This window comes from Microtus pennsylvanicus, chromosome 12 (assembly GCF_037038515.1).
Source record: "Microtus pennsylvanicus isolate mMicPen1 chromosome 12, mMicPen1.hap1, whole genome shotgun sequence".
In the NCBI taxonomy this organism is placed as follows: Eukaryota; Metazoa; Chordata; class Mammalia; order Rodentia; family Cricetidae; genus Microtus; species Microtus pennsylvanicus.
The window spans coordinates 71074529-71100886 of NC_134590.1; positions in this window are offsets into that span (position 1 = coordinate 71074529).

Here is a 26358-nt window from a genome sequence, read left to right on the forward strand (position 1 = left end):
TTGAAGAGGCCAATTCAAATGTCAAGATTCTGGAGTAGTGATAGTTATGTCTACATATGTGTCTAGTAATCCTTCAATTACGATCTTATTTATACATGCTCATAGCTTTGGTCTTTGATCATTTAAAGAAATCTGCCAAAATATATGTTTCCTATTTCCCACTGGAGTTTTTGATTTATTCTCTATGTCTATTCCATCATCCAGAACAGTAGGTACCATATTTTTTAAGTTTCCTGGTGAATCATGTGCTCCACAGTGACTGGGAATGACTGGAACATGTTTTACATGGGGGCCTGAGAGAGGCCTCCCCAAGGACTTTCCAGATGGTATTGGCTTGCCTTGTCTGTTTTTTGTTGATTTACATTCCTAGGTCCAATGTCAGCCTTTGCCAAATCTACATAGTTTAGAAGGTTGAGACTTTCTCTTCTTGCCATTCCCAAAGAAGACATTATTTCTATAAATTCCTTGCCTACAGTCCCTTATCAGATATTCTATTCTACCACAATGAAAACATTTGGCATTTTGGTGTCTCCTCATGTCATTGTTAGTTTCTTCTCTTACTCAAGCCTCAGTACTATAGTCAAATGTCTCAACATTCATTGTATGCAAAATCCATTCATTTATTGGTGCTGATCTAACCTTTAAAGACCCAAAGATCATTTTGCATCTTTTTTTGTTTTTTTCAAGACAGAGTATCTCTGTAGCTTTGGAGCCTGACATGAAGATAGCTCTTGTAGACCAAGCTGGCCTCAGACTCACAGAGATCTGCCTGCCTCTGCCTCCTGAGTGCTGGGATTAAAGGTGTGTGCCACCACTGCCCAGCTCTTTTTGCACTCTAAGTTGGCATTTTCAAAAGTCAGATGCAATAAGTACACATCTAGCTTCTGGGTCTGTATTTCTACTTATACAGCCGTAGTTAATCTTTGTGAAAAGTCACTAAAGAATTCTTTCTGATCATGTTTAACCCTGGTATATGATTCAATTCTCTTTCTTTGTTCCTGAATCCTGTCCCTGGCATTTAAGGTTGCTGTGCTACATAGGAACAAGGTATGTTCATCATAGAGGGCCTGGTCCTAAGGGTCTGAGTAATAGCCCTTGCCAAGAATTTGACCTGGGGAAGTCTCAACTCCTTTCACTTTTCCCTTTATTCTAGAATTTTTGCCTCTTCTCACCAATAGCATATACATAGAAGCTGGGTTCCATCTTCTGAAACTGCTGAGACTAATTGAAGCCAATCATGTGGGGTATCCTTATTGCTTGAAGCCCATGTTTTCACCATTTTCCTAATGAATGGTGAGTACAGGCCATAAAATACTATTGTTTGCTTAATTTTCTTCATATTGCTCATACCTATAGTTTGCCACTTATATTCTTTGACTACCTTAGGGTATTTGGTGGCAGACGGCTTCTCAGAGGATATTGCCAGATAGGCAGGTAAAACTCTGGGTAAGTGATCCCTGACTCTGGCACATACCAGCAAGGTTAAACCCGATCCTTGTACCTTCACTTTCTGCTCATCAGTTTCAATAATTTTCTCAGTCTTTTCAAGCCTATTTACCACTGCATTTTGTAAAGTCTAACTCTTCTGCCCGATGCTTCATTCTAATGCTCTCATTGATTCATTAACCTATTGGTCCTTATTCTGCACATATAATTCCAAGATATGAAATCCATCCAGTAAAGATATTGTCTCATCCTTGGACATAATTTTGATAGCATGCATATTGCTTTCCAGGAGAGACACCCTATCCATTAACTTATCATGACATTTCAACAGATTCTGACTATTAAAATCAACTGTATGAATTCTTTCAGATAATTTCTCAGTGCCCTTCAACATGGATTGGATTTTGTCTATAAAATTAATATTAGAAATGAGGAGCAGAAGCAGGGAGAACTTGAGCAAGGAAGTCAGGACTTTGAGGGGTGTGCCCACCCACTGAGACAGTGGGGCTGATCTAATGGGAGCTCAACAAGGCCAGCCTGCCTGGGACTGATGGAGCATGTGATCAAACCGGACTCTCTTAATATGGCTGACAATGAGGGCTGACTGAGAAGCCGAGGACAATGACACTGGGTTTTGATTCTACTGCATGTACTGGCTTTGTGGGAGCCTAGTCTGTTTGGATGCACACCTTCCTAGATCTGGATGTAGAGGGGAGGACCTTAGACTTCTCTCAGAGTAGGGAATCCTGACTGCTCTTTGGACTGGAGAGGGAGGGGGACGGGGAATGGGGGGAGGGGGATGGAAATAGGAGGAGGGGAGGAGGTGGAAATTTTTAATAAAAAATAAAAAATTAAAATTGTTATTTTTTTCAATAGTATTAATTTTTTTCAGCTAGCTGTATATTATTAGTTCATAAAGACTGTATCATTTCTAAAAGTGCCTCATTCTTGGCTATGTTATCAAACCATTTTCTTAAAGATATAATATGAAAAACTAACTAACTCCCAAAATCAAATAAATGGATGTATAAGGAAAATCACATAAGCCTTGCAGAATACCATTTATAGCATATGCAAAATGATTTTTAAATTTCTGAATGGAATGGCAATATTGTCAGTCATCATGTAATTTTCAAATCACACCTGCCGTAGGCAATTACAATGAATTGGAATATGTGTTAATAATCTTTACTGGCCAGCAGGTGTAGTGGTTGTAGCTGTGCGGCAGAGGGATGAGGAGCAGAAGCTCCTGCCAGCTTCTCAGGGATTGTTTGCTCTGGTTCCTTGCACTGCTGCTTACTTAGATACTGATGCTTTGTTTAACAAATTAGAAGCCATTATTAAGGACAATTAAAGTGATTCTGATAGTTAGTAGTAGAATAAGAAGGAAGACCAAAGGTTTCTATCAGTCCTGAGCTAGGAACTGTGCAACACCAGCAGAAGAAACGCTGCAGGGATCGCTGACTGGGTCATGATACAGGGGTGTGGAAAGTCAGGTTCCTAAGCAGCAGCACATGGGCTGTGAGTGGGCGAGAAGCATTGCCGGGGTGACGAACCAGTAACACGGTCCCAGTTGGTGTGGACTCATTTCTTTTCCATGTTGGGGATGCCAGATGAAACAAAACACCTCAAGTGGGGGAAGGCAAATTAAATAATCCCACACTAGCTCCAAATAGGTTATACTAAGGTTTTTATTTATTAAAAGGGAAACTCACAGAAGAGGAACCAGCATCCATCCATCATCCAGGTGTGGAGCAAGGGAAGAGAGGGGTGAGCAGGCAGGATTGTGTCTTTTTGGTACCCTAACCCACACCTCAACCTGGTCTAGTCTCTCAATGCCATTGGTGGAAGGAGGTTCTCCATCATCAAGGGGTCTTAGTTTACAAGTAGAGATGGTGACAATATCTTGTGCTCTGTGAAAATTAAATTATAGAGAACTCTGTTCAAACTTCAGGAATACTGTGCTCTTAGAGATACTAAATACACAACGGGGTTTTTGTTTTGTTTTGTTTTCTCTCTTTATATCTCTAACTTTACTCACTACATTAGGTTTTTTAATTGCTATTTAAAAAGAAACATACATTTATGTTCACATCATGAGTTTTAAAATTCAACTTACTACTGTGCAGTGTAGATATTGCACATGTAATGGATATGGAGCCATCAGACTTCCACAGTTTGGGTACCTAATGTACATGTAGACACATTTTTATTAACACTGGACCTGAAAAAGACTACACCAAGGTAGTTCAACTGCTTTGTTTGTTTTTGTTGATTTCATTCTATTTATTTTAATGTCTCCATTTAGCAGGTAGGTGTCAATCATTCCTAATAATGTGTTCCAGGATGATGTTATACCAGTACAATCTATTTCAGTCATAGTCATCCCCCTGCTTCTCTCATTTCTTGCCTTCTTCCAACTTCATTAACCCCTTACTCTTTTCCAGCTTTCTTTCATTCTACTCTCCTATCTTGTGTGTGTGTGTGTGTGTGTGTGTGTGTGTGTCACACTGAGTTGCATCAGGGTTTTTGTTTAGGGCAGAGATATATTTATAGGAGCATGTACATCTTACCAGTGCCTACACCACTAAGGACAATGTCTCACCTCTTCACGTAAACTGCCATCTCCCTGTTAAGCCAATGTCATTATCTCACAGCCCTACGATTGACACATGACTGGAGTTAGGGACACCCTGTCATAGAGAGGAAGGAGGCTTGTGATTCTGCACCCTCCTGTAATTTCTTTTCTTCCTATTTGCCCTGCCCTATGAATGCTTTCCTCTTCAGGCTTCTGGATGACTACCAAAGACTTGAACTAAAGGAGCCATTATCCTCTTTCCTTCAATCTCATACATTTTGTCGTAAGTAGTTCATCACTCCACAGAAAGGATGTTATGGGATCTTCATCCCTCACACTTTTGCAAACACCATTGCTAGCCATTGTGCTTGCAAAGCAAGTTCTGCTTTGAACAGAGAGTCCTCTCAGCGTCTAGGCTATTTATCTGCTCAAGGATGCAGCACTTCAGTATTTGCCTTTAATCTCACTAAGCAGCCAACCATGAGAGGTGGTGTTTGGTGGCCTTTGAAAGGATACTTAAGAACCCACCACTTCAATTGAGCTTCAGAATATGTCCATCACCAAGTGCCCCTTAATAATTAATGTTCACACATCTCCCTCAGGGGAACTGGGCGAAATCTTGCCACTTGGTAATCATTCTGCCAGCTCCAGACCTTTAGTTCAGTGTGTTAATAGATTCTTTACACTTTTTTGTCAGAGTTCTTTTATTTATAGTGTTTTAATTTGCACTCATTCATTTTTGTGAAACCACAGCTAAATTCCTCACTATTTTAAATATTTCTACAGTTCTTTGATCCATCCAGTTGTTTCTAGTTTTTTGTTATTCCACGTAAAGCTGCTATGAAGATTCACATGGAACTGTTTCCATGGATCTGCAAATATAGTTACAGTATAGCCCATCTCAATTTTTGAAGGCTAACAACCTAATATTGGATCTGATATTTGTATAATTTCTCAAAACAGTTACAATATTTACTATTAGTGGCAAGAGCAGATTAGGATAAATTTGCTCTATGGCCTCATTAAAACTCATGCTCCAGCCTTCTGCTTTCACTCTCCCTGAGAACATGTGGGACACTATACTTAAAGTGCCATGATGACTGATCAGCAGTTCACAATTCATATGTATCTGTTTGAGGACTTGGAGCCTTCTGAAGGGTACTTACAAATTTTTGCTGATATATATATTTGGCACATCATTTTTTTTCTTTTAAGAAGGAAAACTCCGCTGCTTTGTTTTGCAACCTCTGTTATAAAATCTTTTTGTTTTTAGTCATATGAATATGTGTATATTTGTGTGTGTGTGTGTGTGTGTGTGTGTGCACGCGCGCGCGTGTGGGTGCTGGTTTCAGCAGATGCTAGAGGTGTTGGATTCCCTGGGGCTTCAGGTACAGGTGGTTACAAGCTACCTGACCTGCATGCTGGTAACTGGCCTCAGGAAAATCTGGAAGAGCAATATATGCTCTTAACTGCTGAACCATCTCTCCAGCTTCATGCTATTTCTCTTACTAATTTATTGTAAGTTTCGTTATTTTTGAGGTAACTGTCGTGTGCTAGGCATGGCAAGCATCTCTTTCTATCTTCTACCTACATTTCTTTTTTTTTTTTGAAACACCCCTGTTCGAATTTGAGACTGTCCCGTGGTATAACTTGCAGCTTTATTTTTTTAAATTTATTTATTTATTAAAGATTTCTGTCTCTTCCCCGCCACCGCCTCCCATTTCCCTACCCCTCTCCCAATCAAGTCCCCCTCCCTCCTCAGCCTGAAAAGCAATCAGGGTTCCCTGCCCTGTGGAAAGTCCAAGGAACCCCCACCTCCATCCAGTTCTAGTAATGTGAGCATCCAAACTGCCTAGGTTCCTACAAATCTTATCTTAATAAGCCAATAGTTTTGAACTCTGTCAAGTCTGAATTCTACTTTCATTTAGAGTTAATACAATTTATTTCACCAGTAACCGGATGCTAATATCCTAACTGGATATTATTTCATTTATTGTTTTTGCCAGAAATGTCTGTCTTTTAGCCAACCCAACCATTTTGTTGTTTCTTCCCCTTGTTTCAGCTCATGTACTGTCTCTTTTGTAAGGAAGCAAAGTCATTGACCTCTTATGTCAGCATGTATGTCTCTGAGCAAATGGCAGCTATTTCTTTATCTCTTGAATATGACTAGATAAACACTGTTACAGTCCTCATGACGCAAGAAGGGGCCATATTCATAGCATTCTCTTTAAGGCGTACTCTCTACTATAGTATGGGAGTGTGATGAGTGCTGCACTGTGCATTGGTTGCGTTCTGTAGAGCATATCCTTTCTGTACTGTTATCTCTAGTGTTAGAGTAGCATGTTGCTACTTCAATATCTTCAGACATTGGAAAGTTACGCCATCCTTCTTTACTATTTTGTTGCTGTGATAAAATACTGACCAAAAGTAACTTTGAGGAGAATGGGAAATGTTTATTCATAGGAACCTAAAATCATGCTCAAAATTCATCCTAGAGTCAATGAAAAGCCCAAACTGAGAAAATCATGAGAATGAAAATATATGGCATGATTAAAATATTAGGAATTGGCTGGTGCCTACTCTAGCTCTGTGAAGACTGACTATCTCCTGGTAGGGATGTCTCCCTGGGAGCCTCTATTAATTCCTCTTCACACTGACAAAAATCTCATCCAGTGAGCTGAGCTGGCTCAGCAGTAAACATGTTCCCATCATCGAGCTCTTTCTTCAGCCACATTTACAAGCTGAACAATTGCCTCCCTCTAACATATACCTCATATAATGTGAACGTATTTGATACAAACGGAAGTCATTTCTCCTCATCACAGAACATCAATTCCTAAGATGATTGGATAGTTATAATTTAACTGACTGTGATATCATTTTGATGTTTAATACAGAGGACATGCTTTTCTTATTGTTTATGCATGGTGATAATAAGTAGTCCAGTTAATATACTTCTGTTCTTCTATGCATGGCCAAGTAATTTTAGAAATAATACCATTTTGTTTATTATTGAAGACCTGGTGGATTAGCTTAATTACTACATAGAGGATGTATTATTGTTCCTTAAAATGTATAAGATAACTTGTTAGGTCTTTTTTTGCCCAGCGATGGTATTTTTCCCATGTTATTATGATTACTTTCTGTGTACATTATTTCTGGCTATCAGAAAGGGGTTAGAGTCTCTACAAGGAGTAACGAGATGAGTGGTGTTTTGATTACTCCATAAAATTACATATTTTTTGGAAAAGAGTTCCACATTGAGGAATTCATATTCAGATGTTTGCATGCAGTTACAAAAATTGTATTGTTCATAAGAGACCTGTAAAATATAAATTACATTTTTGTTTAATTATTTAGTGTGTAAATGTATGTATGCTTCTGCAAATACACATACACACATGGAAACACACACATGGACATATACACATGCACTCTTAGGCAACCTCCTAGCATGTGCGTGGAGGTCAGAAGACATATCACTGGGTTAGCTTTTCTCCTTGCATCATGTAGACTTCAGGGATCAAACTCAGGTCATTAGACCTGCAGCAGACAACTTTTATCCCCCCAAACCACCAAGTCTGTTCTGAAAGAGGTCTCTGTTGAGACTTCTCATCACCTGAACTTTCCACTAGAAATTGAGTGAGAAATGCAGTTTCATTGTTTGTATGTTTGTGTTAAGCAATGTTCACATTACTAAGAGTCTGAAGTTAGCTTCATAGTACAAAACAAGATATTATCAGAGAAGCAATAGATTTGAAGAAAAGTTTTTGAGGCATAAAACTGCTAATATAGATATTAATTTTAACATAAATGTGAATTTTAATTTCAGCAGTGAAATATAGATTTACTGAAAATTTCTTTCTGTAGATTTTGGGTTTTACCAATTTCTTATTTCTGGCCTTTTAACTTGCTCAATGCACAATTCATAGCTTATGTAAATAACAATAAAACACAGAACTGGGAATTAAAGGCAGTGTGATGTACTATCATTCACTGTAAGCACCCAGGATTTCCTTATATGTGAAGGGTTTCTCTTGCTGCCCAAAGACACATTGGTCAGGTCACCTCAGCAGCCCTAATTGAGTGCTTACAGAAAGCTTTAGTTTTGATTAGACACCTTAAAAATGCTCCAGGGTTTTAAAAAAGTATCTGCATTTGAAAGTACAGATTATTAAAGCAGCACTATTCTGGATATTTTTTTCTAATATTAAAATAGTTTTGTAAAATTAGTTTTCTTCTTGAAAAAAAAACCATGCTTTATTTGAAAAGACAATCTACTTTCAGCTTGAAACCTTTCTTAGTCTTTTACTCCCAGAGATATGTGGAGAAATTTATAATCCTTAGAACTCTAAGGAATAGTATAGTTTGCCTGGATCGCCACAAATAAAAATGCAAGTCTTTAATTCCAGCAATCTGGAAGCAGAGGCAGGTGGATCTCTGTGAGTTTGAGGCCAGCCTTTTCTACAAGAGCTAGTTCTCCAGGACAGGCTCCAAATCCAAAGAGAAACCCTGTCTCAAACAAACAAACAAAAAACCTCATTAAACTTGGAAAAAGTACAGTAACATAGGGGCATATATGTTTCTGCAATTCTTCAAAACTTTTATTTGTGAAATTAGTCATCAATAAATTTGAAAATTAAATAACTATCTCTGATATGTTGAGAAACAGCAGGGACATGCCTTTGAGAGTCATGTAGTATAAGATGAAACACAGTGTGCCAGATTAATAAAAATCCAAGTAAAACATGTATTTTATTTTGAGATTTTCTATACACATATCAGATTGTTCACATAAAGAACAACTAAATAAAGTAATGTGTATAATGCAGTGAAAAGTGATGTGCTAAGGTGAAAGATAGACCAGGAAAAGTTTAAAGTTTACTTTAACAGGAAACAAATTTCTGGAATTAGGTAACTTTCCAACTGAAGCTAGTTTGGAATTCCCTCTTCATCAACATACATGTTATCTTTGTAACAGACAAAAAATTACTGGTAAAAAATATGACGGGATCCAGTTGGAATATACTTAATATTTGGTCCCCACCTCCCCCTGTTTGGCTAGAAGCTGAGCTGCAATGATTGGCTGAGGATAAGTTACTTAGCCACAGTGGAATGCTCTGTTATTAGGGTACAATGTGCTTGCACATCTAACAAGTACAAGTTCACTATGTACAGATCGTCTTTGAAATGAAGTTTCATTTTATCCCAACATGAAGTTGGTTTAGGATAATTTATTTTAGGTCAGCAGATGCATTAGCAAATAGAAAATGTTGAACCAATCTTTGCTATCAACTTATATCACTCCAAGAATCTGCTAGCAGTTCCCTAACAATCACAATGATAATTTGAGGTAATGCATCATATGAGACAGAATATGTAGCCTCTGTCTTTTTGAGTCTAGGTCACCTTAGTATTGTGGTTTTTCCCACAAATTTCATTTTTTTACAGTTTAATAAAATTCCATTATATACATATGGTACGAGTTGCTGTCTTGTTCTAGCGAGTCTCTGAAAGCTGATAGAATCATGGAGGTTATGGTCAAGGAAAAGCTTCACCTTGTAAGAGATTGAACAAATTTATTAATATAATACAACACGAAATGGCATTACAAAAATTTGCTTCTCAACTTCAAATGCTTTGCTCTAAGTTTGATAATCATTTAAAAAAGCAACCTCAACTTTCCTTAGTTTATGATGGAAGGCTAAACAATATAATATAGAAGGCCACATTCTTGCTGCAGGTTTTAATTGGCATCTTGTTTATCAATTATTTACTATCTAGTTATTTGTATATTTATAGTGTAACTGTATAGAGTCTTGTTAAGAAATGTTTTGTTTCTAGTTAATTCATTTTTACTTTTAAAAATAACACACAAAGTATTAGATATCATGGTGGCATTATCAAAAAATGTGTTTAAGTAGATTCTTTCCGCCTAATTTCCTTTATTCCTTACTATGCCATCCCCAATTTTAATCACTACCCACTTTCTTTTACTCTTTCATATCTCATTCGACATTTTTTCTCTCTCCTACTTACGCACTTTTTCATCAACATTCTTCCCCAGTCTGGTGTCTTTTAACTTTGCATATAGTTAAGTGAGTGTGTATGTGTGTGTGTTTGTACATTATAAATTACAGGCTTGAATTTTCATATGAATAAAAACTAATGGCCTTTATCTTTCTGAGTTTGGGTCACCTAATATTGGACTTTCCAAATCCATCCATTCTTTTCTGCAAATGAAAATTTTCTTTTATCTGATTGAAATATATGGTGTATATTCCATATTTTCATAGTAATTTATCATATTAAATATATATGTATGGATATATATATATATATATATATATATATATATGGACTGGCTTTCTTGCTCTACTATTGTGTACTGAGCAGCAAAACGTTGTGTAATTATCTCTGTTGTAAGGATATGAATTCGGTTTGTACAAAGGAATGTTGTAGCTTGGTTATATGATACCATCTTTTGAGAAACCCCTATACCAACCTTTACACTGTACCAGCAGTGAATAAACATTCCTCTTTCTCACACCATCACCAGAATTTGTAACCAAACTTCTTAAAGATAGCCATTCTGATTGGAATGAGGTGGTGTTTCATAGTTTAGTTTGCATTTCCCTGATAGCCAGTAATGTTAAAAACTCTTAAAAATACTGTCTTGCTCAGTGTTGATACAAGGGGAAGGGCCTTGGTCCTACTTCAATTTGGTATAGCACTTTGTTGACTCCCCAAGGGAGGCCTTACCTCTGAGGAGTGGATAGGATGTGGGACAGGAGGAGGTGGGGTGACGGGAGAAGGGGAGGGAGGAGGAACTTGGGATAGTATGTACATTTAGAAAAAATTTAAATAAAGAAATACTGTTTGATCAATTTGTGATAACTCCTCTTTTTTTTATCCTAGGGTTGATTAGAAATTTCAATATTTTTTTTTGGTGTTGAAAGTTTTGTGAGCCTTTGTAAATTCTGACCATGAGCCCCCTGCCTGAATTTAAGCTGTTAAAGAGCTCCTTTCATTCTGAAGGCTGTTTGCTTTGCTGATAATTTCTTTCGACATGCCTATGCATAAAAATATTAATTTCCTGTTGTCCCATTGTTAAACCGTAGGGCTGATTCCTGTGGTACTGGGGCTTTTTTCAGAAAGTTCCTGCCTTTTTCTCTGTCTTGAAGTACATTCTCTGTTTTTCAAAAATCTTTCATTCATACCAGCAGCAGGTACACATTCTTTTTCCTTCACAGTTCACCAGGTGATATCTATTGAGAACAATCCACACACATTTTTGCTCTTTCAAACACTGATGATGATGATCTGTAATAGAATTCTTTGGGTTTCTATATTATCTACTTGCACCTATTTGTCAGTTTATAATTTCAGATATTTCCACATATGTTGTAATTTGTATCTTCTACTCCATTACTTATTGTTGTGTCTTCAACTCCATTTCTGTTGCAGGAGAGTCTATGTTTGATTTAATTTCATTTTTCTCTTTTTGTTTATATTAGCCACCATACACCAAAATCTTTGTTTGCTGTTATGTCCTGGTATATTTATCTCTTGTTATGTTTCTCTTGTAATTTTATTGTGTGTTTCTCAAATTTCAGTTATTTAGCTATATTTAGTTGATTTGGAGTTATGTCAAGAACAGAGAATGAGCTATATTTGAAGTTATACTATTTAGGACATTCTTAGAAAATGCTAATCAGTGACCGTGCCATAGAAATATGTATTAATTGTCTTTGCACATTAAACGTTTCAATCATTCACACCTTTTGTAGGTATTTACAGGTGAATTTCCAGATGTTGGCACACACACAATTTTTTTCTGTTATTTTAGAACACCATCAACATACAATAGAAGCAAAAATCATAAGCCAATTCCCCTGAATGAATGGATATGGGTGCAAAAATAGAGTAAATAATTTAAATGCCAATTGAACAGAATGCCAAAAATATCCTTTTCCATGATGAAGTTGCCTTTATTCTAGAGATTCAAGGATGATTCGACACTCAAAAATAAATGCTTGAAATATAATAAATAAATAGACACAACGAAAATTATATGATCATATCAATATACACAAAAGCAGGCCTTTGAAAATTTTAATATGACGTTATGATAAATACACTAAACAATTAAGAGTAGAATAAACAGTAATCCAAGAATAAGAAATTAAATGAATAAAAATAATTACAAGAGAAAGAAAACTATCATCCTTTGCAGATTCTATGATTCTCAAGGTAAGAGACCATACAAATTCTACCAGAAAATTCTAGAACTTATGAATGCTTTGGAAAACTATCCAAACACAAAATGAGCATATAAAAATTAGTAGCCTTTCATGCCTATAATGGTATTTTAAATATTTCCATGGAATAAAGCCAACTGAGAGAGCAAAAACTTTCCAGTAAAAGCCTGAAAGAAACTGAAGAATAATCTCAAAGACAGAAAACTTTCCCATGTGCATGGAACACTAAAATTCATAGTGTGAAAATGGCTGTAACTGAAGGCAATCTACAGACCTGATGCAATTGCCATCAAAATTACAATAATATTCTTCATATAAATAGGAAAAAAATGACTAAAATTCACATGGAAGCCCAAAAGACCCCAAGGAGCAAAGACAATTCTGAGGAAAAGAATCAATCTTAGGAGTATCACCATACCTCATTTCAAGCTATATTACAGGCCACAGTAACGAGAACACAATGGTTCCGGCTCACAACTAGGCACATCTATCAGTGTAATGGAATAGAGGACCCAGAAAGAAATTCCAAGAGTATAGCACCTTGACTCTGTCAAACAAACAAATAAACAAACAAGCAAAAATCATGCACTGGATAAAATATAGACTCGTCAACAAATGGTGCTGGAAAACTTGATATTCACATATAGAAAAATAAAAGTATCCTAGCTCTCATTTTGTAAAACAAATTAATTCAAAATGCATCAACAACTTTAATAATAGACATGAAATTCTGATACTATTGGAGGAAAAAATTTAGAAATATCTTCAAGATACAGGCAAAGACTTTCAAAAAGGACCTTAACAGTTCAGGAAACAAAGCCAAGTATTGCCATGTAGTATTGCATGAAATACAAATCCTTCTGAAAAGTAAAAACAATTGTGCAAAATTATAGCCTATGAAATGAGACAAAACCTTTTGTAGTTGCACATCTGACAGAGGTTTAATCTAAAATATATAAAGAACCTCTGGATATAAATACAACACTCAAACAAACCAAACAATATATGAACTAATGAAATGAACAAATGAACAGACAGTTTTGAAAAGCAATGTTCTAAGGGAAGGGGCTAGCAGGACAAAACGGATATGAAAGGGAAAATGGGAAAACAGAAGGGAATCTTTAACTCCTGTTAAGCAGTTAGTCAGCACATGCAGAAAAGAAGGAAAGGAGGATGAAAAGTTAATACCCCAAGAGGTCTTCATTGTATAAGACACTCTGAACTTTAAAAATGGTTCTTAGGAGGTGATCTGGATCTGATCTGAAAGCCTCCTTCCTAAGGACTAGCTTCCCTATTACCAAGAGATACTGTACAATCTTCCAAGGGAAGGAAACAACCAATGATCCAACCTGGTTGTGCCAGCTCTGATCTACAACGAAGACCAGTAAGGCAAGATAATTGTAGCAGTTCAGTGTTGGTGCTCTTAAATTGGCAGTAACCAAAAAATGTCTTATTGAATTTAAGGTCCTATATCAGTTTTTGTTTTTGTTACTGTGATGAAAACACCACAGCTAAAGCAACTTATAGAGAAGGAGCTTATTTGGAGCTTATGGTTCCAGAAGGCTAAGTCTATCACTCTCTTGGATGGGAACATGGTAGCAGGCAGACAGACAAGTCACTAGACAGGAAACAGAGAGAACTAAATCAAAACATCATGCACCTTTTGTTTATTTTTATTTTTTTAATTTATTTATTTATTAAGGATTTCTGCCTCCTCCCCGTCACCGCCTCCCATTTCCCTCCCCCTCCCCCAAACAAGTCCCCCTCCCTCATCTGTTCGAAGAGCAATCAGGGTTCCCTGACCTGTGGGAAGCCCAAGGACCGCCCACCTCTATCCAGGTCTCCTAAGGTGAGCATCCAAACTGCCTAGGCTCCCCCAAAGCCAGTACGTGCTGTAGGATCAAAAACCCACTGCGATTGTTCTTGAGTTCTCAGTATTCCTCATTGTCTGCTATGTTCAGCTAGTCCGGATTTATCCCATGCTTTTTCAGACCCAGGCCAGCTGGCCTTGGTGAGTTCATCATGCACCTTTTGAAATCTCAAAGCCTATCCCCAAGTGACATACTGTCTCCAGAAAGACCAAACCTCTTACCCTTCCCAGTCACAACTGGGGAGTAGGTATTCAAAAGTAGGGCACCTCATTTAAACAACGTAGGCTCACTCTATGGGAAGGAAATCGTGTCTGGTACTGAAAACGTAGGGAACTAAATGTGACTAATGAGATCATGGCTCTTAGAGAAGAACCTATTACCACCAATTTAGTCGTCAACTTTATTCCGAATTCTAAATACTTATTCTGTGCTCATAGCTATGTGTAGTTCTCTTCATCAAAGAAACTTCTTTTTGCAAAAGAATGTGAAGGGACTATTGCAGTAAACTACAACTGGTCAACATTCAGAGTAAAAGTGATTGGGGGTGCCCATACATCTGCAACCCAACTCCAGAATTTAAGGCAAAGGGGACATCTCTGAAGAGGGGACAGAGAGATTGTAACAGCCAGAGAACCAGGAAATCTGGTGTGAGATTCTGTTTTTTTTTAGAAATGAGAGGGAAACATCAGCTATGATAATTCAATAAAATGACTGCCTGAACAAGACCTGAACAAGTAAATAGATCACAGCAGACATGCTGACATGGAAGAAGTTTCATTGGGGCCCATTCACAGAAAGAGAATTATAAGCAACTAAGGAATGCTTTTGCTGAGAATGGGGGGGGGGTCAATTTTCCCTAGGAACATCCCCTAATTGGTTATCCAATACCAAATGCTAGCCCTAAAATCATATACATGAAAGCAAAACTAAACAGACAGAACAAATTGTATTCATGTATGTATATGTGGTGTGTGTGTGTGTGTGTGTGTGTGTGTGTGTAAGTAGCGAAGAGAAAGAGGCCATACTTTGAGGAGATAGTAGGAATAGGCATGGGAAAGATCGCAGGGAAGATGGGATAGTACAGAAATGATGCATTTACATTATAATTTAAAAATATCAATTTTATATAAAAGATCGGTACAAAAGACTAAAAAACAGTATATTGTTCAGCATCCCTAGTTATTAGGGAAATGCACTCAAAACTATATTAAGATTCATTAAAGAAATATATGCTAACAAATATTGGTGAGGATCCAGGGAAAAGGTAGCCCTTGTATACTGACAGAGGATTTGTAAATTAGCTACTACTGAAGCCAGTGATGCATTTCCTAAAAAAGAAGCACAGAACTACAACATGACCCAGCTATACTACTCTTGGGGTTACTAACAACTTCTTAGTCAGCATATCACAGATATACTTGCATATCTATATATGTATTTATTGATTTTTTAAAAAATCTTTTCTCATTTTCTCATTTAGCATACCAATCCCAGTTCCCATTCCCTCCCCTCCTCCTCCATCCTCCACATTCACCCCTGACCCCCATCCACTCCACAGAAATGGTAAGGCACATTGCTTTGGGGACAGTCTAAAGCCTTCCCCACTATATCTAGGCTGAGCAAGGTATTCCTTCAAAGAGAATGGGTTCCAAAAAGCCAATACAAGCAGTAGGGATAAACCCTGGGTCACACTGCCAGTGGCCCCACAGTCTGCCCCAGCCGTATAACTGTCACTCACATTCAGAGAGCCTAGTTTGGTCCTATGCTTGTTCCTTCCCTGTCAGACCAGTGTTTGTGGGCTTCCATTAGTTCAGGTAAGCTGTTTCAATTGGCATCCCCATCGTGGTATTGACATGTTTGCTTGTATTCTTACTCCTCCCACTCTTTGATTGGACTTTGGGAGCTCCGCCCAGTGCTATGCTGTGGATCTTTGCCTCTGTTTCCATCAGTTGCTGGATGAAAGTTACATGGTGACATTTAAGATAGTCATCAATGTGACTACAGAGCAAGGCCCAGTTCAGGCTCCCTCTCCAATATTGCTTAGGGTTTTAACTGGGGTCATTCGTGGATTCCTGGGAATTTCTCTAGTACCAAGTTTCTTACTAGCCCCATAATGGTTCCATCAACCAAGACATCTGTTTCCTTGCTCTCCATGTCTGTCCTTCCCCCAAATCAACTATCCTGTTGCATATCCATGTAGTATAGTGTTCTTCACAATAGTCAAGAAATAGAATCCATTTATCATCTATCTATCTATCTATCTATCTATCTATCTATCTATCTATCTATCTATCTATCTATCTACCTACCTACCTACCTATCTACCTACCTATCTGTAGTAGGAGACTGGTTGTTTGTTCCCAGCTTCTCAGCTCCAAAGTAATACAGAAACTGTATTAATTCAATTACTGCTTGGACAATTAGCTCTAGCTTCTTATTGGATAACTCTTACACTTAATTTTTAACTTAATTAACTCTTAACTCTTAATTTAACCCATTTCTATTAATATGTATATCACCATGTGGCTGTGGCTTACTGAAAAGTTTCTGGCTTGTCTTTCCAGTAGTGGCTACATGGTGTCTCTAGACTCTGCCTTACTTCTCTCAGCATTCAGTATAGTGTTCCCCGTCTAGTTCTACTCTGCCCTATCAAAGTCCAAGGCATTTTCCTTATTTTTTTATTCATTAACCAATAAAAGCAACACATACACAGAAGAACCTCCTACACTATCTGTCTGTCTATGTATGTATCTATCTATCTATCTATCTATCTATCTATCTATCTATCTATCTATCATCTATCTATCTATCTATCTATCTATCTATCTATCTATCTATCTATCTATCTCCTACCCATCATCTATCTTCTATCTTTCTATTTATCTCAGATAATTAGTAACAAAACTCTCTAGGGAAAAAGAGGAATAATGGAGAGAGTAGGAAACAATAGGTGGTGTTTGGTGTGGTAAATGTAGTGTAAGTTTAAGATATGCTTGTATAAAAATATATCTATGAAATCCCATAATCATTTTCAAAGAATATGCATGAATAAAATATAATATGAAAACAAATTCCAATTTACTCTAATGATTGTTTAAGCAATAACAACTTGTACAAAGTTGTACTAAGATTTTTATTTGATTTCTTTTCATTTTATGAAGAATAGAACATATCCTTTTATAGTTTAAAGTACTATACCTTAATGCAGTCACTGATTGGCCCATGCCTCTCCCTGGCTCTGGCTTGTGCTCTGCTCTTGTCATCTCATCTGAGCACCATCTCAACCTCCACTGGCCTGGCACTCTTTTCTCACTTGTTTAGGACTTTCAATCATAATAAATGTACTAGATTAAGTTTATCCTTCTGAACAATAGCCTCAACATGTATAATTATATTTGCATTGTTCTGTGCTCAATTGAGGTCACATTCTGACCTCTTCATGGTTAGTTTTTTTGTTTTAATAAGCTTATAAGCAGCTACAAGTAGTAGGATGCACAATTTGATAAATATAGAGTTAGAGAAATACCCATGCTACCATTACCACAATACAAGGTATAGATACACACAGGACTTCTGGATTCCTATCACTCTTTGTTTTGTTTATGTTTTATTGTCATAAGAAAATTAATCAGGAAATGCACCCTTTTAGAAAAACTTTAGAATGAAGAATACTATTTTGTTAATTATGGGACCTGTGTTATATAATACAATAAACTACTTTTAATTTTATCAGAAGGGAAAATGCATCTCAGTGATACTACCCTTGCCCAGCCAATATAATGTTCTAGTCTCAATCAATAATCATGGCTAGAGAAAAATCTAAATAATTTTATTTCCTTTTTTTAAAGGTTTATTTATTTATTATGTATAAAATATTCTGCCTGCATGTATTCCTGCATTTCAAAAGAGGCTGTGAGCCACCATGTGGTTGCTGGAAATTTAATACAAGACCTCTGGAAGAGCAGTCAGTGATCATAACCTCCGAACCATCACTCCACCCTGTAATATTTCCTTTTTGGGATGAAGATTACTCAGAAAAAGGCTTTTCAAGCTAAAGTGTGAATATTCAATCGAAAATACTAACATTTTAAAATAGTTTTCTTTCAAAGAGTTCTAAGGAAAATATTCAACAAAATTGCATAAAATATTCAATATTATAATAAATTGACATATGCAATATGACAGAAAATCAAGATGAATCTTAGGCCAATGATGAAAATTCACAGCTATATGAGCCACACTTGTAAAGTAGGGAATACTTCTAATCTCTTGACACGGTGATGGAGATCTCAGAATTGCCTTATGAGGCGGCTGCTACATTAAAATGACAGAGCATTCATCTTTCTGAAGTAAAATAAATCATAACTTATTATCACTATTTTTGTAGACTGAAAAAAATTTGTAGCTCATTTCATATATAATTATCAATTTCAAGACAAACATTAAATATTCCATTATTTTAAATTTGTGTTCAATATCTTCTATCACTTCATTTTGCTTATAAAATGTATTTTTTTGTCTTTTTATTTTCCTTAAAAATGGTGTTTTAATGACATAATGACCATGTATATATTATATTGAGAACCCAAAGAATATATGAGTAATTTTTGCTGACCATTGGGTTTTTACTAAGCTTTTCAGTTAAAAATAAGTTATGATATCTAAGGGAAGCTATCCATCTATCTTCATTCTTTTAATCTTTCTTTATATATGGATCTCATTTGTCTGCATTTAAATTATGTTATTTTGACTGGATTTTGCACCCTTGAATTACTTCATTAAACATAAGGTAATTAAGATACTAAAATGTTAAAATATCCATTTCAAGGAACTCTCTCTGGAGAGTGCACTGAATACTAAAGCTTATTTGTCATCATTGAATCACGTGCTTCCCCTGTGTGCAGTTATAATAACTCTAATTTTTAGAAATGCATTTGTAAATGTTACAGCAAAAATCTTCATTAAGGGCTACCAAATATGTCATGATAAATTTTGTGTCATCTACTATACATATTATAGCATGCAGTTATGAACATGCATGAACCAGACATACAAGCACTGGTGGAGGTCCATACAGTGGAGAGTCATGTGACCCACACCTACTCTGCCCCAAACAGAATCATAGCAATGCTCATGCCAAAGAAATTTCCTAATATAAGCAAAAAATCATCTCCACCAGCCAAAGTACCCTACCGCAGGACCTCTAATACTAGCAGTGGGTCTGCCTAGTTTAGAATTTCATGTGCACGGCTTCTACACCCAATGCATCTCTGAGTTGTTTTCTTTCATTCACATCTTTCTGAAGATGTTGTATATTAGTGGATGAAACTGTGCTTTTTATTCTTGTTGTTTTAGTGTTACACAATGGAAACAAACCACAGTCTCCTTCATCTTTACATGGAAGCGTTCTTTGGTGTTTTCCCATTACATGACCATGGGTATATGGGAAGCATAGCTATGCACAGGATTGAAACGAAGCAGTTAGAATACAAAATGTGAATATGTGTTTAGTAAGAATAGACAATGTCTTTTTACCAAAGTGCTACTTCCAGCTCATAATATCTATTTTATGGTGGGAGATAGCATTTTCCTGAGCACTAACACAACTGAAAAGTTGCACACTTATTAACAAATTTGACACTGATTTAATAAAGTAATGATTGAAAACATTTGTCTATTTTTCCCAGAGTTCATTTTGCTTACCTTATTGATTTGGAGGAGCTTTTTACATAGTTTGCAGATGATTCCTTTGCAAGATATGAATGTAGTGAGTCATCATTGCTAACAGATAATATGCTTGAACATTTGTTTACTAATTAAATGTTCTTGTAATTAAAGTAGTCATCATTAATAACACTTTTGTAAACATTCACATTTGTGCGCATAGACGTGAGAATTTTGATACAAATTTTGACATACAGATTTCTAGCTGAGTTTACACAAGTGTCAGCCACCATACAGAGATAGACAAAGGATGGACAGGTCAAGGAGTCATGCATTGTAGCATGAGAAGCTACAGATTTGGTTCCTCTTTTTGCTGCTGTGAGGAAATGTCTGACCATAAGGAACCTGTGAGAGGAGAAGAAAGGATTGATTTCATCTCACAGGACATAGCACATCACTGAAGGAAGTCGAAGAAAGAACTGGAGCAGATACCATGGAGAAGCTCTGCTGGAGGACACCATGGCTCAGAATCAGGGCCATGCTCAGCTTTCTTCTATAGCCCAGGCCACCTGCCTATGGATGGTTCATCTCACAGTCTGTTGTGACTTCCCATGTCAATGTTCCCAGGCGATTCAAAGTGATGACAAGTTAATAATAAAAAATAGCTAGCATATGGACACACTGGAAAGATATGAATCAAACTCTGACATTGCTCATTGAAGAGGCCTCTACTTAGTAACATAAAATAGAAATAAGAGTGATCTTTAAAATTAAGTTTATAATCACATCACACCCCCCCGCCACACACACACAAAGATTTTGATGGCTTTACCGAGCAAAAGCAACTTGATTAGAAATAGCTCACCACGCCTTCAGATTTAGTCTCACATTAGCCCCAACTACAATGGGATCTTTTTGTTTTATAAAGCTTTTTCTGTTGCTGTTGTTGGGAAAGTTTTCATTACACATCCCAGGTTGCCTTGGAATTCACATGCTTCTCAGGTTGCTGTTGAAACTACAATGAATGATCTTCCTGCCTCAGCTTCCTGAGTGCTGATTTACAGTCATATGTCACCATGGACTTCCTGTAACAGGCTCTTTTAATAATAGAATTTTTAATAGCTTACAACATTATACAACACACAAACACAAACACACATTAGTGTTTAATGACATTTTGAAAAAAAATATTTGCCTGTAAAATTAATGGCTGGGGCGTGGCAATTCATTTAATTCAGTGATTTGGTGATTTTGTCAAAGATTTAAGTGTCTTTCAACTTTTTCTTAGCTGTCTTTAGACCATTCTCCCATGCCCCCACCATTTTGGTGTGAAACTCAGACGAACTATCCTAGCTGATTGTTTTGTGCCCTTCCCCGGCTCCCAGTTTCAAGCAAGGAGCCAATCCTTAAAATTCCTCAGAAGGCTCTATTTATTTCTCTGTCAATGACATTTACTAGATACCACCCTTTCCCTAAATCTGTATTTTATACCCATAATGCAAGTTGGTTGAATATGTGCCGTGCCCTGCACACCAGCGTAACACATCGCCTTTGTTACCATCTTAAATGATATAAGATGGAACAAGTTGTGGCCCTTTCCCCATCATTGATTTTGCTGATTTTGCAATAACAGTTAGTGTACATACTTCTAAGGGTCCTAGAGACTTTCAGAGTTTATCAGAGCAAAGAAATTTTACCACAGCATTTGAGTTATTCTTGGCTATTCTATTTTACTTTACATGTGGTAAATATTTCTAGAAATGGCTTGAAACATGCTATTATAACAGACTTCATTTGCAAAAGTGAGAATCAGAAATTTTCCATAAACTAAACCCTAACAATGCACAAAGGTCATTACCACTCTTCACATCTTTCTTTTCTGATCTAAGAAAACATAGCCCTTAAAAACTGTAGATTATGTGATAGTTATTTTTAAATGGATCAGTCAAAAATAGCTTAGCCAATGTGAGAAGATTTAGTTTACAAATAGGAAAGCTCTTTGTGCTAAACAAATTTTAATAGAGTCCTGACCCAGAAGACCCTGAAACCTGATATGAGAAGTTTGACATGGTTCTATGTCCACAGCACTACCCAAGTCTTTCCATTTCTTCTGTCACCCTTCCCCATCTTTCATTGGTTATCATCAACTTCCCATGTCTGTTTAATGGCCACAGATTGTGTATTAGTTGCTGGAACTGCAGTCTTCCCAAGTGTTTACTATTCTTTCTACCCACTCAGACAGAGTACTTCTCCTCACTCTTTATTAACACATCTATCTCTGCACCTGAGAGTCAGCTGTCAGGCATCAGTGGGACATGGGGTTGCAGAATCAAAAAAATCTTGATTTATTCACATAATCCTTTTCTTCACTTTAAACTGCCATTGAAAAAATGTTGGATTTAAGCCAGGTAACACAGACTCAGAGAGACAAACACTGCATATCCCCTCTTTTATGAATATCTTAGGCTTTAATTTTGACACATGTGTATTTATGTGATAGTGTGTGTGGACTGATATCACGAAACAAGAAAGTCATCCACCAGAGAGAGAAATATGTAATAAAAGGGTGTAGGGGAATAAGAGAAAACATATACCACGAATGTGGAAAGTAGAGTATTTGAAGAAGGCTGCAAATAAAGGACCAGGGAGATGAAGAGGTGTGTCTACCAAAACACTGTGTATAAAAATGTCATAAGGAGATACATCGCTTTATATGCTAATAAAAGCAAAGATAAAAAGGCAAATAAAATGTTTTCATGACTTTCAAAGGAGAGATGACAGACATGTAACCTTCATCACAGTTCATTGTTAGAATTAGCTCTACTGTGTGATGCTGAGTGCTTGATTACTGTGTCTAATTGAGAAAATAACATTTATACTTAGGTTTGTACAGGACACATGTATATATATATATATATATATATATATATATATATATATATCAATACTACTATTACATCTACTGTGCATATTGTATCCTTTTCAGATGTGAGAAGAATGTAATATTAGGTGGTGGTGTAATTGAAGGTGTCTGTCATTAAGAGCATGAAACTAAGTTCTGGAGGGGTAGCCCACTCAGAAGGTTGAAGCTAGGAGATTGTGAATTGAAACCAGCCTGAACTATATAGCCATGCCTCAAAAAGAAAAGAGAAACATAAGGAAAAGAAAGAAAAGAAGAAAAAAGAATTTGGACAAAAGAATATGAGCTAGAAAAGCAAATTTGAGTTCATTTTCAGATGCTGAGTTTTAGATATAGCAACAACATTCAGATGGAAACTACTAGCAATGTAAATAGTCTTTAGTAGCCCAGGGCTGACATTTAGAAGGAATGTTGGATACTTGGGGTTAATCCACTCATCTTTGATTCTAAATCACCTTTGTATGTGTACCCCACACTCATATAACTGATACATATAGTCATCTTATTATTTCTTATAGTATTCCTTAGTATGCTCACCTAACTTGTTTGAGCTCACTAGGCCTCGTCAGTAATATAGACTCTATAGGTTCTAGGTCCCTCTGAACTACAGAGCTGTCACTTTTTATAGGATACCTCCTATTTCCAGGTAACATTACTACTTGATAGTTGAGCTAAATGGTAAACATTTGAATAAAGATAAATTTTTCATGGAGTGAAGAGTTTATTACATCTGACTAATATTAAAAGACTTAATCATTTTGATTGATGCATAATAACATGCCAAAAGTGTAATTATATGACTTTATTACTTATTCAGTTACAAGATATAATCAGGAATATGCATCATCCCATATATATAACACACATTTGATCACATATGAGTTTGTCAGGTCCTTTACCACAAGGTAATGCAGAAATCAATCAGCTATTGTTTGGAAATGTGCTAAAACCCTCAGAATTTCACTAAAAAATCATGTCAATAGTAAAGGTTAAAAAAAAAAAGACTTATCCACCACGTGGCAACAAGCCAAGGAAATGTCCTACTTGTTTTTTACTGAACACCACTGTCTGTAGAAAGTAACCCAAAGGACACTCAAAGCAATAAAATTTGGCAGATGGATGTGTTCCATTTTGTCGAATTTGGAAAACTAAAATAGGTATACCACTCCATTTATACCTACTCAGTTTTTCAATGTGCAACTGCTTTGAGATTGGAAAGGGCTGATTCAGTAATCACGCATTTGATAGAAGTTAGGGTTATCATAGGTATTCCTGTACAAATAAAATAAGACAATGCTCCAGAATATGTCTCTAAGAGAATGAAATGGGGTTTTGCTTATTATAGAATAAAGCATTGTACAGGTATACCGCACAATTGTACAGGCCAGGCAGATACAGAAAAATCAAACTGAACTTTAAAGAATATGTTAAATAAACAGAAAGGGATAATAAATAACCCCAGAAGTATATAATACTTTATTAACTTTGAATTATCTAAATGATAATGAGAAAAGAGAAGCAGCGGTGGAGAGATATTGGATAGTAGAAAAAAAACTACGGAATTGTATCAACCAATTCACTCTAAAGATGTACTGAACTCAGAATGGAAACCATGACAGTCCTTCAAAATCCCTGCCTTATAGAAAAGTCTGTCAGATATTCTAGGCCTGTAGGCTGAAAATTGATGCCCCAAAATTTAAAGAGTAATTTTGGGTGAATGTTCAGGCAGTCAGCTGTTTCTGTTCATTTCTCACAATTTTTTGGAAGTCACTTGCTTACACTTCCTGCTTACTCAGTTAATATTATGACTTTCTTGGGTCTCTGAGGGAGTTGAAGTGTAGATAATTATAGTTTTCCTTGTTTACTAAATGCACAAAGTTTAAATTATGATAGAAAATAAATTGGATACAAGACTTTTGACTCACCAAAGTAGAATAGATAGGGAGTTTTTTCTTTGAAATTGTCAAATATAAATGCACTAGTCATTATTGATATATTTATTGTCTGTATATATTACATATATTCATTGTACTTATTATATATATTTTTCTTATATTATTTATAACCTTCTTTTATTTTAGACAAAAAAGGAAAATGCAGTGATATTTAATTTGTATTTTAATAGATAAAGCTTGCCTGAGGATCAGGTAGTAAAACAACCAAACTGGACAGTTATACAGACCAGGCAGTGTGGCAATCACCTTTAATCCCAGTAGCCACACTAGCTAACCATAGAGGCAGGGTGGTGGTAGTACAGGCCTTTAATCCCAGCACTAGGGAGGAATAGAACATGGGAGGAGACAGTTCTCAGTTCAGTATCTCTTTCTGAGGATTTGTGGAAGCAGAACCGCCCGTTTTGTTCTGAGGTAGAGGTAAGAGTCATTGGCTGGTCGCTTTGTTTTTCTGATCTTCAGATTGAACCCCAGTATCTGACTCTAGGTCTTATCATTCATGCTAAACTCCTGTCTCTTCCAATGGTGTATGTGGTGCCTGCTGTCTAGTAATGATCATGGAATTGATGTGTGCTGTCCCTGATAGTGGATGTGGTGCCTCCTGTCTGCTCCTGATGGTGGATGTGGTGTCTGCTGTCTGCTCCTGATGGCGGATGTGGTGCCTCCTGTCTGCTCCTGATGGTGGATGTGGTGCCTCCTGTCTGCTCCTGATGGTGGATGTGGTGCCCGCTGTCTGTTCCTGATGGCGGATGTGGTGTCTTCTGTCTGTTCCTGATGGTGGATGTGGGTGACCGGCTGCTTCAAGCTTCTTCCTTCTGACTCCGCCACTCTGATGCATTGTACCTTCACACTGTCAGCCAGAACAGACTCCTTTCTTTAGTTTTTTTTTTTTTTTTTGGTCAGGATATTTATGACAGAAAAGGAAAACAGAGTAAGGTACCATTAACTCTGTGTTGCGTCAATAATACAGATGCTAGTAATCTGGTAACCATATGTATGTGGGTCTGAGTCTACGCTCTACTTTCTACTCATCAGTTTTCAATCTGTATACGAACATCAATATGTGGATTGCTTTGCCATATTTGCCTGACTTCTGAGGCCCCAGATTTAGTCTTCTCTCCCTATTGCTCCTTCACTATATTCTATTCATCTATGGCTGGATAGGAATGGGCTTGACAGGATTTTAACCTTTTATTTTGAGATTTTGAGAGAATTTTACAGAGTAGTAGGTTTATGCTCATTCAGGGGCCCTGGGCTCCATCTTTAGCACCACAAACCAATTATATATTATATTTATATATTTATACAAATACCAAATATGTATTTATTCAGATATATAAATATAATTTTATTTGAAATTAATAGAGAGAGTCACTTGTTTTGACTTTTCTTTTTCTGTGTTCTGGTTTATAATGCTCAGTGCACAGGATTTATACATATCCCTTTAGAGTTATTCTGAGATACTTCATATTTTCTGACCATATTAAGTGATATTTTCTAACTTCTACCTTCCATGTGCTGCTTCTGAATTAAAATAAACTACTTTTGCCTAAAAATATTGTCTTGGCCTGGAGTTATGATGGTACATTTTAGGATTTTCCACTCCCAGGCCCTTTGGATTCCTTTGGACATCATCCCATAAAGTGTTCTATTTATCAATCCTTAT